Source organism: Varroa jacobsoni, unplaced genomic scaffold, assembly GCF_002532875.2.
Source record: "Varroa jacobsoni isolate VJ856 unplaced genomic scaffold, vjacob_1.0 scaffold_155, whole genome shotgun sequence".
NCBI classification, from domain to species: domain Eukaryota; kingdom Metazoa; phylum Arthropoda; class Arachnida; order Mesostigmata; family Varroidae; genus Varroa; species Varroa jacobsoni.
In genome coordinates, this window is record NW_019213057.1 from 82,469 (window position 1) to 103,050 (window position 20,582).

At 40.1% G+C, this 20,582-nt stretch overlaps 1 protein-coding gene across 4 annotated transcripts in view; it reads left to right on the plus strand.

Moving 5' to 3' along the window:
• The window catches only part of LOC111270033 (fasciclin-2), a 44,032-nt gene that overhangs the window by 4,702 nt on the left and 18,748 nt on the right, over window positions 1-20,582 (plus strand). For 2 of the 4 annotated variants that reach the window (XR_015314822.1, XM_022850032.2), the window contains exon 2: window positions 19,546-19,615. The exons of 1 other annotated variant lie outside the window; for it this stretch is intronic. The gene's annotated coding sequence lies outside the window, so the exon portion shown is untranslated. Of the gene's footprint in view, window positions 1-18,031; window positions 18,375-19,545; window positions 19,616-20,582 lie in introns of those variants that run through there. One more of the 4 variants, XM_086972339.1, reaches the window with a different exon arrangement.

Consider the following 20,582-nt stretch of genomic DNA (forward strand, 5'->3'; position numbering starts at 1 on the left):
CATTACATAGTAGCTACATTGTAATTCAATTGCCATAATTAACTGTAAACTATTCACGCTTGCGTACACAAATGTACCATTTATCGTCATTTCTATAGTTACACTTTATGGCCTATTCTAGTTCTTTCTAATCTTTTTCTGATATAGCTAGAGAATAATCAAGGAAGCTCTATCTGACCATCTTCATTCACCGACCAATTTGTAGCTGTCAAATACTGTTGCAGAAAACTGTAATTTCAACAAAGTGGCGAAACGACTTCATCCCTGACTCCGACCAGTTGGATAGCCATTTAGTGCATTGTTGCACAGGTCAGCGTGCCTCCTTTCGACACCGCCCCTACGGTAGTTCCAACTGCCACAATAGGCGCCACAGCTATAAGTGCAACACTTACTAAAGTTGGTGGAGGAACTGTGACGATACTGGAAGAACAGAACACAGCAGTATTAGCAAGTAAATTATCGAAATATAGGCTGGATATTCCCTTTTTCGTGGCCGGTTCAGTAGTCCAGACGGCGAAAAGCGTCAAAATAATCAAAACGCATTAACAGTAAGTGCTGCCTGGTCCACTGCAGGCGTTTCGAAGTTCGCTTCGATCCATTCTTTCAACTTGATTGCCCTTTATATGGAGAGATTAATGGCTGCCACAACCTTTTCTCATTCCAAATGAGAGAGACGATAACCACAGTTACGTGGGCTGTTGTCGTTGGTGGCACTTGAATAGATAAGTTTCTTCCTGTAAACGAGGATTGATCACACACTCGCGACTGCTTTCTCTGCTGTCACTATCTAATCGTCATTGCCGATAAACCTGCGCCGCCCGTTCGTCAAGAGGCGACAAGCTGAACCTATCTATCTACCTATATATATATATACCACTCACTGACCATGTCCTGCGACCTCTGCACCGCTTCTGAATTTTCCGCGAGTTTTCGCGATAAAACGCGGTTCGTCTCCCAGACCGATGATGATAATGACGAGCAACTGACGCCCATTACGTCTACCGTGCTACTAAGGGTCGGAGGCAAGAACCAGCGGGCGACTCTTTTTTTCGCTGCCTTCTGACTGAGCGAGTGAGTGACGATAGTAGGGCTGGTGGCGACATAATCAACAATGATGAAGACTTCGGTAGGACAGCAGGGAGGTAAGCGACCACAGAGACAACGGAAGGCAAGTTCAGCCTGAGAGAAAAGAATGGAACGGTTACCCTAAACAGCTTCATATCTAACTGTAAAATAGATCGTTGAAGATAGCGCTGTGCTGTTGCGCTTATATACTAAGCAAGAAAATGTGACTGTGTACGAGACTCACTAGGAAGCCAGTAATACCTCCTGTGATACAGGGGCAAGCAAAAACTATCATACTGCCCGATTGGTGCTACGAACACACAGTGCACATTTGACAGTTACGTTCTACAGTGGGACCAGAATTTGTTCACAGCATTAAGCCGCGACCCAACAACGGCTGCGTGTCCCTCAATGGCGTGGACGCATCAAGTCGTCTCGTGGAGAAACAATAGCAGCTGAACCCTCTCATCTGTCGCACTGAATGTAAGAACCGTGCAACTTACCTTTTGCCAGTAACGAGTATTTCTATATAAAATCACCGGTTGTTTTCCATGCCATGACAATGCATTGAGGATTACCGGTAACCACAAAATCGTGCGCAGTACAAAACAATCGCTAAGGTGACCGTGATGTTCCTAGAAGAAGTTCTTCGATTAGCGGGCGAGGTTCTGTTTATTTATAGTCTTGATGCTAACTGAAAACACTAAACCCAAAACCAAAAGTGACTAGACACAACACAAGGGGTTTGTCAACTTAAAGCCTGCGAACATGCGAGTGGACCTTCGGAACGCTGTTTCAAGAAAAATAACCATAATATGATGGTTCAAGAAACAAGCGGCTAAAGGCGATTCTATGCGTTTTACGGTCGCCAGTGGACAACGAGCGAGACCACACCTACAGTTTAGTGAACAAACGTAGCTTTGCCATATTGATTCCTTCCTATGGAACTAGTATGCTAAGATAGCGAGATTAACATAACGAACGGTGGAAATGGGAAACGAAGCGCTGCTTTCGTAATGGTCATTATCAGACCAGAGACCTCAACAATTACACGAACTTACACAAACCGAACTGAGGGGAAAACTTACCACGTTGATTTGTGAGTCTAATATTGGAATACCACAGGATCTGATTAGTGCGCTAGCATGAAAAAATAAATTGCGCACTTAGTTACTTTTTCCAACAGGCACCGAATACATTCGTATACGAAACCTATAAAATTTTTTTCGTTGGACTTCAATTGAAGCCGTACGTGTGGTGGATGGCGTGTAACAGGCTAAAGATTGTGTTTCGAAATATAACGTATTCCATATTGTGCCTTGACAGTCTAGGCTTATTTTTTGAGCGAGCTGCTAATAAACGGCTTCATCGACAAATGAACATCTGCGAGACCTTGAAAGCGGGGACAGATGGAACAACGGAAAGGAGAGACGAGTATTTTATGGAAGATGGATTTGAGAGCGAGCGACCGGTGTAATAGTAAACATGTTAGATACATTGGTACACTAGGCGGTTCATCCTCAATTTCAGCTCCGTCGTCGTCGTTTTTTGTCGACGAAAGTTTTCGTTTTCGTATGAGACTCCCATATGTAAGACATGTGTAAGTGCTGGCCACGTGCACATATCTTACACCACCAATATTGCTGAGTGATCTGCTTTACCTGCTGGCGAAATGTATTGAGTGGAGTGAATTGATTCGTTGTTCTCACAAGACGCTTGACAAAAGTAAACGTAAATCTATGTATTTTCATGAAGCAATGGCGTTCGTTGTTCCAAATAAACAACACGAAATCAAGTCGTGTTAATTATTTCAAGTATGATTAAAGTGTAATACTTATTATGGTTGAGTGATGAAATTAGTAGATTTCATTAGATAGAAGCTTATTTAAGCCGATATATCTTTAGTATTATTTAAAAAAAGCGCGCAGCACGTTAAGCTGTTTCCTATTGCAATAGACGTGTGGATTATGTGTATATATATATATATATATATATCAGTCAACAATACATTTGTGAACGAAGCTCATCGTACCGTTTCTACTGACCAAGCGTCGTTTGAGGTCAGTACGTAAATTGGCATACATCCATTTTACGAAGAGCCCGCCATAAAGATAGCAACATAAACGATAGTATATGCATTTTCTATTCACTGTCCCTAACAGGAAGAAACAAGAAATTGTTGCGCTACGTCCCGCGAACGACACACACTGCAAAAACTGACTAAATAAAAGCAAAATGATTATTATAATTGTATATACGATATTCGTAGAAATGTATGCGATCATCTAATACGGTTCAAGTGGCGCTTAGCACCAGCCGAACGAAAAGTTCTTGAACGAAAAAACATTTCCTCTAGCGAATATTGAATACAATACATCTCGCAAGGATTTCTATTCTGCAAGCGATAAGCTTACTGGACGATTCGAGGCACAAAGCCTTCGAACTCTGCTCAACGGAATTGTAACACGGTTACATTTTGGCTTTACAGTTCCATCAGCGTCTTCTCACTTCGGTGATCTTCCCATTGCATTAGCGCCATTATCATCAGCGCCACTTTTACAAATATTACTATTATGAATGCTATCGTTATGAGTATCACTAGCAGCAGCAGCAGCAGCAGCAGCAGCAGCGACTTCTTCGTTGCTCCTTTTTAGAAACTTTTCGTTTGCTGTTTCTCAAGACGCGTTCATTGTATGTAGGATGATGGTATGGTTGTTGGTGCGCAAGCTATCGGAGAATAGACACTGATGCAGCGTGGGAAAATACGAGAATGATGACCGACGAATCTGAAGACCGAAAACGGAGGATGGCCATTGGAGTAGCGAAATCGGTGAGAAAGAACTGGTAAACAATAGCCAAATAGGAGAAAAAACGAAGGCCTAGTAGAAGTAGATGAAGAGGTAAAATGGCAACAAACGACAAAATTAGGAAAATAAAAACATAAAGAGGGATACTAAAATTAGTAGTTTGTTGATGAATCCAATACTAGTAGATAGTGATTGCATTTGAGGTAATTAGTCAACTTTTTGGTCTTGTATTTGTATCCAGTGCGTCTGATCGCGTTAGTGGCCAACAAAGCAGCAGAGCAAAAGTGAGTAAAGGATACAAGCATGGCGTTAATGCTATTTGTGGAAACAGCTGGTGCCCTAACGTTGTGAGGCGTTGAGTTCAAATTTTGCTGGCAGCGTTATGTGCTCTTGCCCACCGTCCAGATGAAGAGGAAATAAAATCAGCCGACTGAAACTGATAAAAATATATGGAGAATAGAGAACTGTTATCGCCGTCATAATTTATTCTACGGCGAGCTATTGATATTGGGATAATTTTTTAATACAAGATACCTACTACATACAATCAATCGGTTAGCAGCTACATAATGGCAAAAAAAAAGTCTGCTCTCTCGACAACAAGCCAACAATAACGGTCGTGTTAGGTAAGTCAAATCCAAAGTTTGACGGGGAAGCCAGCACTGCTGAAAATGGTCGTGCTAAGCCCACCACAACCAGGGTAATGGAGTACTTTGTCTACTCTCAATTAGTGAGATCTCGTATTGCTATTGCAGGTTCAGGTTAAAGCAATTTACGTTAAGAGGCATCAAATTTAATAAAAATATAGATATTAGTTTCTGACAATTCTGTGGCTTCAAAGAACGTATTGGCCGCTATTTTAATGACGAATACTTACTGACTCTCCGTGCATATCAGCAATAAAACTAGATTTTTCTTTTTTTAATTTTAAACATTTCACGTTCCTCCAGGTTTTAATGGCTCGAATTCATACCCATCACATTATTCCATAAGCAGCCTGATTCGTCCACTTCACAGTGGCTCCTAACATACCATTTTTCTAGGTTTTATTCATAAAAGGTATAATAAAACGTATTTTATTAAGGGAAATGTTTGAGCAAATTGCAAAAATGCTGTAGTTGAGAGAATTCGTACTGACTGGGCTAACTCTCTGGGGATGCATCATTGGAAGTATTCAAAAAGCACACGACTCATTTTGACAACAGGCATTGATTTCTGTCCGAGTCGCAGGGTAGACGTCTGCGTATATACAACACCGTGCGACAACATTTATACGTAGATGATTCGTATTAAAATACTCGTCATGCATTTCTGAGTCAAAGTACCTGTAAGTTTCCCCGAAGTAAAACTCTTCTTTGTTGGAAAAATTCTGCCAGCATTTATCATAGAGCATAGAGCTCTATTTCGCTGTCGCGCGTGGTTTAGCTGAGAAAAATTGATTTCAACAGAAACTTGTAGACGTAATATTCATGTTCTCGTCATGATTTCCTTGGAAAGATTTTTTTGAAAGCGTTCTATCTTCTCAACCTAGGAGGTCTTTCTTTTTTTTGTCACAAGAATCGATAGATACGATTGTTTGTGATAAGATCGAAATAAAAGCAGCGCATCTTAACTGTGTTTACAGATTAGACTTGCGCTCGCTTTTGTTAATATAATCATGCTGTACGCATCACCTTCATTGGTAAAGCTAACTTTAGTGACACACTAAGTGAATTATATAAAGAAAATTCAAACGCATTTTTGTAACGTTTCCTCAGTGCACACTTGGCCATAGCATACGAACTTTACGGTCCTCAAAAATGCAAAGTTCTTGCTAGCGACCTATGCTCATAGTCTTGCTAGAAATGCAAATCTTATTTTAGCCCATTTAAGGGATTTTAGACATATACCTACATAAAGGATAATCCGGTACTCGTTTGGTTTAAGCGAGGAGGAATGTTTGTTTTACTGAGACTGTATGTTCTTCAAAGCCATCGATGTTTTCGTTGTTGTTATTAAAAGTATGGTTGGCGACAAATGCGCTGCTGCTTTTATGTTTATAATGACTGACAACGATTTTCGTGTTACGTTTGCGGTTCAAATCGGCCAGCGACATTGCTGTGTTACTTTTCTTGACACTGCAGAGAATATCTATACAGGCCGCATGCGTTCGATAAACATAGACAGACACGCGAACTGCCGGTCACGCTCGTGCCTCGAACAGAATTAGAAATGCACTGTTTATGATCACTGCCATTATCATCAATGTGATGACAGCGAGGCATCACAAACGATTATTCGTTAAGGAACAGTCGCTGCTGCACCACAACGATCGTCATTGGCGGCGCACTGCTGTCCGTCAAAAGGGGGTTGTTTATTTATTCTAGCGGCTAGCTACGTGGCGGTGAAGATATATTATAACGATTACTCTCTCACTGAGCATTGAAACAAGACAAAAGCACCTGGTGACCATTATCACACTGCAGAAAATAGGTTTATAGAATAACAGTGTTATGTCGTAACAAGCTATGTCTTTTTGGCTTATTATGTTCTCAACTCGAAACATGCCAAGTCTTCCCGCTCTGGTTACCGCAGTATGAGAACTCTAATGTTAATTAGGTACAGGTTGAATATTGATTGGAAATACTGCCCGGTTAATGTCTCAACCCCACATACATTGCTAAATGGATTTTTACAATGAGCTGTGAAATTCGATCAATGCTATCATGCGCAGTGCTTGAATAATTCATTAACAGAGAAAAATATATGCCTGCTAGATAGATACCGTACGTTTTGAATAACGAAAGTATAAGATAATGTCACATTTAAGTTAGTTGCGTCGTCGGTATTTCAGTATGTATAACCGATTCTGTTTTCATTCCAAAGGTTTTTTTCTCTGAATAGCAGTTAGTCTGCAAACGCTGTATTCTCAGACTTTTTTTTTTCTACACTTTATCAAAACTCATATCCATTTTGTTTAGGCATGCATTACGGGTACTGTCCCGTTGTTTCCTATTCAACTCGTTCATTTGGTATAATTCCGAGAAGCTAGAAAAATTCCCTCCAACCCAGAGTAAACGAGAAGATGGGCATGCTTGGTCGTTATTAGGGCCAACAGAAAAGGCATTCAAGCGACATTCTAGCTTAAGAATCCACATAGAGGTTGCGGACGGCTCCTGACTACATGGTTTCCTTCTCAGTTGGATGACGTTCCAAATAAAGAGGCTACTTAGACATCGTGTACATATTGGGACCAAATGGATGTCGAATCCTCGAAATAGAAAACAGGACTTCCGGATTGTGATGGCATACTCCAAGCTTACAATGGATGGATGCGTAGGTTTAGAATTGGAAACAACCTGCATACATGTACGATCCCACTCACAGCCGTGGACTCGTATCGACACCAGCTTCAAACAAAGAGTCCTTCTAGCTCATTGTCCACTTTAAGAGAAGCCGTCTTCTAAGTATGGCGGGAAATCTCCAAATGAGAAAGCGAGTAGCTAGTGGGTTTGCTTGTTTGTGTATGACGAGTGCAGACTCCTCTGATAAAAAGGCGCTCAAAGAAAAAGGAAAACTGTAGAGACGGCAGTCCTGCTTACATATGGCATCTGTCGTTTTGACCTTCTTTTTCGTCTGAGAGACGATGGGGGCTGACGTACATGAGCAACTTTCGAGATCACATCTGTTAGACGGGTGCTTTCCGTGACGAGTGTTCGTCGTGGCTCCACAAGGGCTCAGACCATCGACCGAATATAGCAGCATATACACACACACGTGCATGCATGCATGTCGTATCTACCAGCAAAGCTCGAAGAATCATCGTTGAACAGGGGATCTTCGTAACTAGATTATAGGCCATTTAAACATCATCGTAGAACATGTTGAATTGATTATTTCATCTTTGCTTGGTGACCAACAAAAAAGTGACATATAGAATGATTCGGTAATGGATAAGTAATTTTGTCGCATTGATACCTAGTCATACTATGCAACTCACACATTATATGGCTGCTTCGTTTCGTATATGCCCTGAGAAGCTGCCAGAAGAAATAACCTGCCTACGTATCTAGCGGAGTGTTTAGAAGTTCAGCATGCTCAGCTTTGAAGCATCATCGTATACATAGTTGGTTTTCTATTGAAGGTAAAACTACACGTATATATATATATATATATATATATATATATATATATATAGGAAAAACTCAACTGGTTTGGATTGAGACACTGTAAATGTTTTTTCAAACTTGGTACTATGTGAAGGGTCGTTTAGCTGTAGTACGTTCGTCCCACGGTTCCACAAAAGTGAAGCCGAGTGTAAATCAGTGGTTGGTCTTCAAGGTTACGCAAATGTTTTTTTTTTTCGTTATTTGCTCTAAATTATTTCTTGGAAATTTTTATACCTGTCAGCCAATAATGTATCGTGATGTATGTGTAATTCAATCTCAGCCCAACTGCATGCTCTTCTATTTTGCAGTGGTATGCATTTTTGGATTAATTTTGTTTATATATATATATATATATGTATATATATATATTTTTTTCTTTTTAAATTAAGCTAAAACGTTTAAAAGATGGCGCTGAGTTGAGATACTTTGGTGTCACCAAGGCCCGAGAGTACGAGACGGTTCAGGGCTTAGTAGGTACTTGTCCCACAGTGTCCGCCAAACAGCCTAGGTATAGAGCCTGGTCTGCATAGTGCATTCGCCGTCAACCGCGGTGACACAGCCGTGGCAGTCAACATTTGGGGCAAGCGTTTTAACCCGCTTCATGCATCTATATGTCAAAATCATTACCACATCATAGACATGTAGTACCCTACATAATGAATAAATCGAAAATCGGTATCTTCCCTGTTGCGATTTATGACACGAAGAAGATAGAGCACTTGAGGTCTGCCGTTAATATGTGTTAGCATCTCAGTTTAACTTTTCTTATTTGTACGCTCCTTAGTTTGTTAAGCTCCCAATAGGTATATGAAAGCTCTATCATTAAGGAGATGGCGACAGTTACCCGTACTATCTAAATTTTGCAAATCAAGGCATGTTATCGATCAATAAGAACTACGATAAGTAAATCTTAATTTGAATATATACTGGATGGTAACGTATCTTTACCCAAACATTGGGCTAGGTGGAGGCATGTTTTTCTATTTCGCTATAACAGTCTTCTAAATACTTCATACACTATATTTTAGAGAATATTCAAATTAAATAGTGTGCACAATTCTGCTCAACTATTATATTGATTGCGCTTCATGCGAGTCACATCTATTTGTTTGTGCGTTTATATAAGTTTAACATTTAACAAAAGAAAGTGTCGCTTAGTTATTTGCGAGAACACCTAACCCTCCTCTACGTGCCATAGGTCAGAGTTATATAATATTGTGAGACAAACTGGGCACGCACTCAGTCGCATAGCTACCTCCGCCCGTTGTTTCTATATATAGCCAGCAGGGTCACAGCTCCTCTCTCCTTGAGGCCAGAGCGCATTACCGTTTCGTTAGTGCCCCGCTGACCGGATGCAGATGGCACTATGAGACCCTGTCTATTAGTATGGCGATTATATGTCGATTTTTTAATGCTGAAACCCACGCAGGTATTTAGACGAAATAGGAGTAAAAGTATTATTACAACCACAGCTCTCTGAAACATTTTGATAAAAAAAAAAAAAAAACTGCTATTTTATGCGTGCTATCGTACATACAAAATGGGAGAGGGAGAGATTCTATCTAAATGATTTTCAACCATACAAGAATACAAACATTCACACACACGTTGAGCCTGTAAATAAATATATTGCATCTTGTATGGTAATAAAATTTCAAACGATCTTGACATCTGTAGCGACCTGCATATGGTAGCACACGTGTGTGAAGTAAGTTTAAAGAGTGACGACGATTTAACATGTTCGGTCATGCGCATGAACATAAACAACATAGGACAAGCAAATATCCCATTGGATGTCTGCTGATTGTGCTGTGACGAAGAAGAATCCTGTTGGCAATAGCCCCACGGACCAAGTGAAGATTTTGTGGTCGGATGCGGTGGCCAGTTTTTAATTGTCTGCTGCTGGAGGCGATCATAAACAACTGAAATTAGCTTCATAGATTATACATATCCTGTTATCTTGACTGGCTGAAGAAATCGAATAGAGATCGTCACAGCCGATGAGGATGTGGCGAGTGATGCACAATAGAACGAGTGAAGGCAGCAGAGCGGTTCTTTATTTCTACTACTACAGTAAATTACATATGTACTTTGTCTGCAACCTGCAGGCTGTTTCGTATTCGGTGAAGGACAAGTTAAACGGTACGTTTTCATATACACATATATTTTCGTATGAGTATGGAAAAGTTTCTGTTTCCAATATAATTTGTTCTGAACTGCATGCAGCCATTCCCTGTGTTTACTTATACCAGTCGATTGGCAACACGCTCAGGAATGGTCATACTGAAATATATTTATATTTGAAAAATGCCAGCATACCGTCGCATAACAGCTGAATTTGTCTTGGACTATTCATGCAATGTTTTGCGCTAGCTACAGGTGCCAACGTAATCATATTCTGTACACTATTAGACTGTAAAGCAGCTCGTCTGCGTCTCCTCTGGGTCATCTTGAGCACTGGGTATTGGAAACTTTCGGCCGGGCAGCAGTGGTGCCAAAAAGCTAGCTTAAAGTCCAGCTATTTAGTGCTTGGTCTTGAGTCTGCGCGTTCTCTTTTTGTGTCCAGCTTCGTGGCTAGGCAGCCTTGAGTGGTCCTACACGTTAACGGCTTTTGAGCCAGTCGGATACGTTGTTAAGTTAATATCCACTGTCGGGCACTTTTCCCACTGTGACCTGTGCCCATTTTCGCATGTTTTCACGTTGCCTTCGCGTTTTCAAGCTAAATCATAGTGGAGGTTAGTTTTATGGAACAAGTCAATAATATAAGTCATAAGTAGCTCGAATACACCCGATTATGATAGGCCACCTCGCTCCACCCACTGAACATACCTCTCTTTGAAGAGCTGTCTCCTACGCCATACAGAACTAACTGCTTGTGTTAGCGGTCATGAAAACGGCGTAGGCAACAAAAACACAATATGCATACAGAAATTGTGGCTTTAGAACGCATCTTTCAGATACGAGCGAGTGTGCGCGACGCGTTTGCCGGAGCTCATACATCAGATCTGGCCGCTGGCGAAACATATCGTGTATAGAGTAAGTTACTGGCGAACTGCATGGAAGTCAAGCTTGCCAAATCCATAGTGCGTACATATGAACGCTCGAAACTAAACGCAAAATGCTTCGTAGACATACAAGTTCTATTTTGCAACGATCTACAAAGTCGTTTGCCCGATGGTGCCCGCCGCTGTTGATCAGGGGGCCGACTCAATACGGGATTATAGAATGTCACACGCCTTTTTCTAAACGAAAGACGCTTGAGCCGCCATTCGCTAGGGTTTCTTTCAGCGCTAGACAAATGCGCTGGACAAACAATAAAGTTGTTAAGGAATAGAATTATGCACATAATGGCGCCTGGATGAAAACTATTCGACACGTAGAAACTTGGTAGAGAAAACTTACTGTTGATAATAGTAGCGATTGAACGGAACCCATTGGTGAAGTGAAAATGGAGTATTGTTTTACAGTGTGCAAACGGAGAAAAGATGCATTAAGAAAAAAAAAATTAAAAAAACGTTTAATTGAATGACCGTTAGAATAGCACGAAGAACTTTCTTTCAGCTTCACACTATTGCGCTGTAATCTAGCTAGTTGGAATCATTTGAATATTTTTACTCTCAATCAAAATTTGGTACACTTACTTGGAGCGATGGTGCAGAAAAGAACGTTGAATCATTTCACTATTATAAAAAAAAACACTGCATTGATGTTCTACGCAGTATTGTACTTAGTAAATTCTGGGTTTTTTTTTTTCCACTTTACTCTGCTTGTGCAAACCAGCAGACGCTGCTGTCTGATTTAAATAGTATTACCTCTAGTTCACAGCCGGCTTCGGACTCATGCCCAGATGATCAAATACTGTGATTCGTCGCTGTATATTTCCCTATTTACTATATGGTTGGCTAGGCGATGGGTGGCTGTAGATGTGTTATCCATCATGTGAAGAGTTTGAAATGTAATTATTCTTAATGTAAGTCAAGAAAAACAAAAAATATCAGCTAACCACCTGAACTTGGATAGACGAAATGGTGAAACAGGAGTTCGCAACCTTTTACTGAACATTCAACAGTTGTTGTTATTATGACTTTCTGTGAAGTAAGACGGCGCAGGGTTTTGCATAAGCTTTTATTAGATTTTTTCAATGGTTTCTGAGAAGCAGACAAAAGATACGTTATAAATCAGCGTCAATAAATTTAATAAGTGTCAGTACTCAAAATTTTAACTTGTACGATGATCGCCATTGCGAGATGAGCATGCAAGTCTGCCTTAGCCTGTTGCCTGCAGAACCTATTTTTGGATGGATGGATGGATAGATAAGGAAGAAATTTTTCTTATTATTGGCCTTGAACTTAAAACCCCTTTGTTGGTTTCGTATCCACAATAAACATATCTTTCTTCTTACCTCATACGTAAATTGATACGAAGATTTCGTTTAACTGCTACCATCCACGCACGTTTTTAAATCGATATCAAAGCTGTTTCATTGTAAGGTATTCAATCATAGCTTACTAGTGTTGCAACGATAGTTGCTGCCATATGGTTATTACTTCGATAACTCGAAGTGATGTACTGAAGGGATGGTAGGTGTCATCAACCCTCGAAAAGGTGAAGTGTCTGCTTTTAGAGTTAGGAGTTTTTCTTTGAGCAAGTTATCATTTATATAAGTTATTTTCTGCTAGAGCTAGTTAACATATAGTTGTGATCCGAGATGTTCATTCGACGATAATGGCTCCGCAGTGCAACGTTAGGATGCAACTAAGCTGATCTTTAACGAACCAGGGGACAGCGAGAGAGATACAGGTCAAAGCTGCAAGAAAAAAATGTACACTTTACATGCTTTTGGCCGAAGATAAGACCACAATAACGATATGACGTTGCTTTTATTGCAGCATTACAATATTATATGTTATCGTTTTTTTTGTTTTTATCTACTGCGTAATAAAAATCCATGGGCCCGTGTTTACCTGGCTCCTAAAGGCATATGAGATAGCCTAGGCTCAAAAATGAAAGTATTCTCCACTTCTACTTCAAGAAAGGTTCTGTTGTGGCTTTCAGCTATCTGAGCAGTGTATGACGGCCGTACGGATACACAAGTAACTAAATACAGCATGTTTTTGTAATATATAAAATATTCGAGACACTAATATATCGATACCTTTGCATATAATTGCGCGCTTGGTACATCGATCGATCTATAATAGCTAGCCAGCTTGGTAGAGCTCCCGTGATAGATTAATGGGCGTCCTCAAGTCCCAGAAACACGTTGTGGTGTACTGTCTTTGTACAACCGTCTGATGGAATGGCCTAAAGTACGTACTTTAATCTGCTAGCCTAAAAATAATTTTTAAGTTCCACTGCGGCAGGGACTAAAGACATACAAGAGTCCTTGCAGAACAAAACAGTTCTAAGACAAATTATTAGATAAAAGGGAATACCCCGAAGTAACATTTAATGTAAATATGGCTATCATTATAACTAATTCACATACATCAAGTACTACTATAGACAATATTTACCATTATCGGTTATATTATATTATATTATAATTATAACGGTGAAAAACGTAATTTAATAATTGGGTACACACTCATATCAGAATAACTAGGGCTATTGATGGGAATCTAACATAAATTTCTGAATGGTTCTTTCGAGCGTCCTTATATGTGACTGAACTAAGGAAAAAAGCTCTACCTTAATAATTAATAATAAATGTGGGAGTGAAAAATTCCTGTATTGATTATTTACTGCATTTATATTATATTTTACATGTTCAAAACCTTGTTGAATGCTGTCTTGATTTTTGGGTAACATGAATGCGGCCTGTTTACTACTGTTGCTCCTGAATTGCACCTGACGGGAGCAATTACGAGCATTAAAACAGAGCATATGTCGCTTGTTGTAAAGCGTTAAGCTTATATATCGTTGTGATGATGTGTTAACTATGCTCATTTCAGCCGCCGATCAGAGTTTCTGGCTACAGTTACAAATCGGATCCTTGAGTAGGGGTCTCATGCCATGTTTTGCGTAACGGACTGTTGCGAAGAAGCGTTTCGCCAACTGAAAAGTTTCTGACTTGCGATGGGGGCATGGTATCAGCTGTCCCGAAAATGTCAAGCTGCCTTAAGACAGTCGCGCTAACGAGTGGCTATTCAAATTAGAGATCGCTCATAGATGTGTGGCAATGTCTTCGCGAGTACGTCGTTGACCTTTTTTCCATTTTCTGTTCATCCGCATACACAATTGCTTCAAAAATAAGAGAAGCATCACGGATTGAAGATGAGTCTATATAAGAAAAAGCAGACTGCTGATGCTTTTTTACCATTATACTGCAGCAGTATAGCGCGTTCCGGGGAAGTACTCTGTCTTTGCATGGCTACGTAGCCATGATGGTGGGAAAGCAAGCGACTGCCACTGTAGCCAGCTTCGGCAAAGAATGACAATTACAATAGTAAGACAGTAGACCAATGATTGGAATCAGTAAGCGTTTTTGTTGTTGTTGTCGGCGTCGTATGCTGTTGATGCCAGCGGAGATACCGTACTAGCTGTAAGAAAGTCGAAACAAGTGGTGGCACCGTGGGAAGGCTGGCAAAAACGCAACAAAGGCACTTCGCAGGACACTGCTAACACAATAGTAACAATAATCCTAACAGCCGCAACTGATTTTCTATTCTGTCGAGCTTTGTTAAATTCCACCTTGGCTTCCTGTAGTTAGTTCCTTGGAATCGACATTTTTTCGGTTACTTCCCTTTTGCATACCTGTTTGCGTTTGATAGTGCTGCGCTATTATTATACTTTTGCGTGGAAGGCAACTGAAGAAGCGTGTTACGATCACTTACTAATGAACAATCACTGAACTTTACGTTTTCATTATATTACGTCGCACTCATTACATGCTGTTAATGCACACCATGGCGTCCCCGTGACAGTATAGTGGTGACGTGTTTATCCACAAAACATAGAAGCACGTAATGGTCGAAGTTCGAAGCCTGGCACAGATTCGTTTTGTTCCAGGCTGGAAGGGGCCGGCCATCTGAAGCAGTGGCTAGTTAGCAGTGGCATTGGTCATAAGGCCCGAAACATTTATTCAATGTATTTCGCATATGATAGTTACCGTTGTAGCGGGAATACGTTTGGAAGTCTAATGCATTTTTCCATGATTTCGTGAGTAATACTTTGCTTGATCTCCAATAACCATTGGAAATACAGTTCGTGCTGTTGTTCTTATTTGTTAATATTTAAAAATTGTGGCATTTTGTCTAAATAGCTAATTAATGATGTTACGAGGTGCCGTTGCTAAAGATTCTTAATTCATGTCAATAAAACAGCCATTTGATCTTCAATATGTGTTATATGTCTTGCATTCTTCTAATTTTCAGACAAATAAAGTTCGGCTTTTAAAAAATTCGCTATTCCTGTGATAAGGATTTAAACGTTGATTATTTCATTTTAATACAACAATAGTTTTTAGTTCTTGGCTGTGCGTTGAGTACCTAGAGCGCCTCATCGCGTTCGGCTTTGGGATCCTTTGGAATCTGCAACTATAAAGAAAGTCCTAAGGTGGGGGCGCTCGACCTAATAGTCACACGGTCTCCATATGTGTTCCTCCATTGGCGTTAGTAGCACAAAGACGCGTTTTGTCTCTTATAGTAAATATCCTTCTTTTCCAAACTCTATTATTAATATCTTCGTTGTGAGAAATACTTCCGGGAAGACATTTTGCGCCCGTGTTCAGATAAAAACACGCGAATCATACCAAACTGGCGGATAACATTAGTTTCGCTACCGCCTCGGCCATCACCGGAGCATTATTGCCCTATAAAATACAGTGCTTGAATATTTGTCATGATAGGCACGTGTCCACAAAGAGAACCTGTATACAGCCAGAAATGGTTTTTCCCCTCGCGTTTTTATTTAAAATAGCTGCGTTGCTTTTAAACATGACAAAAATACTAATAAAAATACTTTTATTGCGGTTTTCTTTCTGCCTGTTACTGCACATATACGTAACGTGTCGCCGATAATTTCCTTGATACAATATAATATTCGAGAATTTATTACACTGATTTCTTCTGCATCGTTTTAGAACGTAAATTTATCTCGCCGGCTTTGTTGTGGTAGCCTTGACAGAAAAGTACAGAGATGAAACACGCTTTTTTTGATCGAAATAAGAACTGATAAATACTATTTACGCCTTTCTAGATAGTTAAAGCTAGCGAACGTTTACGGCATTTATGGATTTCGCTGCGCGGTGAACTCGGAGCTTGTTTTTTTTACAACTCATAGTATTGTGGATTTTCGCCTGTGTAATAGTGTCCTAAAGGCACGCAAAGATTAGCAGCAACATACGTTACGCTGAGGGTGTTTAGGTAATCGTAAAGGTAGAAAAATAAAAATTTGCTAAAGTGCTATATTACACTGCAATACTTTTATTTTTTTTTTTTTTTTTTTTTTTGCAAAAGCCACCAAACTGTAAGGATACTTACTTAGAGTGACAAACAAGCTCCATAAAACGGTTAAAGTTTGGATCCTATGAGCGCTTCGATCTCTCAGAGAGACAAAGCTCAACATATCTGGATGCAAGTATAGGCCTACTGCAAGTGACTTTGACAAGGACAAATGTTTTCAAAATCGAACTTTGAAATCGAAAAAAGAACTCGATTGTGTATGAGTAGCCTCAACAGACAGTTTAAAAGAAATTACGATATGGAGCAAGCTCATCTGAAAGCCATTAGAAGGAGTGCTATTCACGACTGAATAGTTTGTTTTTCAATCTCACATTTATAATTCTCATCAGAAATATTAGAGTAAGAGCCGCTACTGCGATTTTCTACTGGCAGAAATGTCGAATGATCCTTACAACAGGCTTTCTTTTGTTTAAGTAATCTAATTATAAGCTATGGGTATCGTGGGGGGAATTCGGTGTTCTCGGATTTGAAAACGAAGGCGAGTCTCGTGTGCGCGCGTTTCTACCCTTACGTTACCCCACCTCTGGGGGCTTAATTCGCACATTCATAGATATCGCTTACATAATTCGTTCACAATTTTAAATCAGTTGTTTAGCATCAATTTCATCAACCTATCACTTCACGAATCCCCTGTGCGTCGAATTGTGGAAACTATTATTTTATGTCTTCCACCTTCCATATAGAAGAAGTGGAGACGAGTCAGACTGCAAAAGCGGGACGAAAACTCGGATGTCGCTATCGTGCGTCAAGGGCAGCTGACTTAAGAACATGGATTCAGGCAGATTGATCGTTTCTTGTACAACGTGGCAAGTTCTTCCATTTTTTGAACAAAAAAATTTGCCTACATCCAATACCCTTTCTTCGATTGCCAAAAAGGTTTTCAGTTTTTTTTTTTATTTTCGAACGGAAACGGTCCATAGGTACCTTGGCCCTGCAAGACTTTTGATGACTAAGGCGGTCTGTGACACTCAATCTCTAGCTATCTAATCCCAAGTGTGACAATTTTGTTTATTCATTTAGCTGTTCAGGTAATATTCATGGTAATCAAAAAAAGTTGATAGCGCATGCATCGCACTTCAGTATGTGATCAGCGAAGAAACGACGCTTGTAATAGCACTGAATCTTCAATAATAGAGTCGACTTTGTACGGATAAACATTGCTTCAAATTGGGTCCCGGAGCACTTGCCAATAGACCAAACTGTTGGACGTGTCGTCATATTGAGGTCGTCAAATCGTCATCCAGACTATTCGTCGTTGTTGTAATTTGCTCGCGTGGTTTATGGTCTCTCTGGCCTCACTCCGTTTGCGAATTTGCCAGCCTATTCGACTTTCTTAATGAACCGTCTCAGCGTTATTGGCGTTGGAGAGAAGCGTCGTCTATATTCTGTGCGACAGTTGCAAAGAGTCACCACGGCCGATTCCCTATCTTAGTACTAGGTTTTCATAAAGGACAAATGTCGCTTGAAAATATAGTGTACCATTGTCGCAAACCGCACTCGTTATCGCGTTTATCACCAGACGGCGTGTTAACTTCTTCTTACCTGCAGCTACAATGAAAGAAAAACGAAATCGAGCGGTAGCTTCTTAAGGCAAGCTTACCCAACGTGGAGAAAAGTTTCGATCATATCATTTCCGTCGTGCATAACTAAGTGAATACGTGGTTTTAATGCTCGAGATGTCGAGCAAATATTATTTTTATCAAAGGCTTTTGTCGGTCTTGACTTGATTGACTTCCTTCAGTGTTATATGTTACAAAATGTGGCACATAGGTTACTTGCTGCAACGTACCTACCCGGACGCACTGTCGTACTCGTTTCTAGTGCGACGTAATTCAGGACAGCACACAAAAGACGACGCAATTATTTTTCCCCTAGTCACAGCTGTGAAAGTAAGGTGCTACAAGCAGAGACAACTGTATATATAGTTTTATGGTAATGATAAAATTCATAGAAGTAATTCGCTGAAGTACTCCATTCAGAGACAAAGATATGTGCTGATGTGAACAAAGCAGACTGTCGACATAAACGACAGGCACAACCAAGGAGACAAGCTCATCAGAAATTTTTAAGCCCTTATTTTTTTTAACTGTAAGAAATTATTCCACAGCCAGTCTAAAACTGAGCAAATAGATAACATTAACGGCGTTGAATATTCTTGTTACTGTGGCCTAATTAAGTTAGCTCATGGACCGCTGACATTTTTAAAAGAATCGTAACTAAGACGATGTAAGCTGGATCCGCAAAAAAGATAGCTCCGCGTCACGCTGTATGATCATTTTTATAAATAACGTACAATGCACTCGCAAAGCATCTTCCGTCGCACGGTCGGAAACCTTAATACCATTATCATCGTCGTCGGCGTTGTGTCCTGCGATATTTGACTAAATGATAACAAAGCCGGCGGCGGCGGCGGCCACATTAACGAACTAACCACCGACCTATCACTTCTTCTCTTACAGCGCTTATTGCTTGTTTGGAAAAGAAACTGTCCATTGTTAAGTGTGCACGAAGTCAACGATAATTTTCCGCAAAAAAACTTGGTTTCATCTAAGAGCGTTTTTAAATGTTAACCTTTTGCTGAAAGTACTTTTATTTGAGCAATCTAAATACTTCGCTTGCCAAGGCGAACACAAGTCAGGGCTAGTAAATTTAGATGGCTACTAGTTGGAGTATTTATCCTTTGTTTGATACATTCTGATGGGTGTTAGACTTTGAGGCCATGTTTGCGGATACAAACATAAACCACTTATTTACGCTAAATTGTATTTATAGAAAAGGTTTACAGCCATTATATTATTATGGAGCGGTAGCAGTTGCCGTAATAAGAAGAATCAAATCATAAGAATTAGGGAATTGTTTTAACTAATTTAGAGGACCAATTGATAGAGATCTGCAGCCTAATAGCGCTAATTTCTAGCGTGTTAGGAAATCAGAGATTTATGTATTTTTAGGTCATAGTCGCTTTGCATTGCTCGTAATTTTACTTAAACATATCGAGGTTTATCTTACTTTACTACAGGGTTATTATTATCCTACCGGTAAATTTGTTTGCGATTGCAGCCAACCGCAGATGATTATCTACCGGTCGAGGAGGGTGTTGCGTACTGGATAAAAGGATCTTGTGCCCACGGTAGGTCACTTGAAGTTACCAACACGTTCAATTGATTCAACATTGATTGCACGTAGTTTTTTTTTTATCACAATTGTTCATGGTTGTAAAGTTTTACTATACAATAAGGAGGTACAGTATACAAAGCAATATTTACATGGAGAGATGAAATGACACTTCCACCATTCCAGTTAGGCAACAACTTACCATTTGCAGGCAAGCGGAAATAGCCTTGTTTTTCCACTAGATGAGCAAAGAGTTGCAAGGCTGCATTTTCGGAGATTTCTACTATACTAGTATAAATAACACTGACTGATGATCTACTCAATAGAGATCTATGAGCTATCTGTTCGCTATCATCATAGAACTGAACAACTGACCATACAGTTTCGCCGTCGAGTTTCACACGACAAGAATTATGTTAGTTTACATCCCAGTGCCGCAGGTAAGGGCCAACGTGCACGCGAAGATGACGGAAATGACGGCCGCTGTACTCTGCAATCGACAACAGCAGTAATAGTAACTGTAGTAATATATATATATATATATATATATTCAGAGAAGGACAGGTCCCACGCACTCCGTTCCACCTATGGCATGGTGCAACCCCTCAAGTGTACGGACTTCGGATATCCAAAGCATTTTTATGTAACATCTGTGAATGTCCATCACTTAGAGGGGCAGGGATGATTATTGATGAGTTATCAGAGATACAGGAGGCGCGGTTAACGTTAGCGTCTTGTCGTAGCTACTATTCTCGTTATCCACTGTCTATGTTGCAACAACTTATTCGATGGTATCCCAGCAACGGTTGTTGCCATCGGCTGTGTTGATTATTCTTTGCAAAGAATTCCTACGAATGACCCTCAATGGTCATTTCCACGAAACAACAAACTCCTCTCTAGCTGTGTAGCTTGCCTCTTTGAGTCACTAGATGTCACGTTTGTATAGATCGGTGGAAACTCGACGTGCGCCATTGTATCATCAG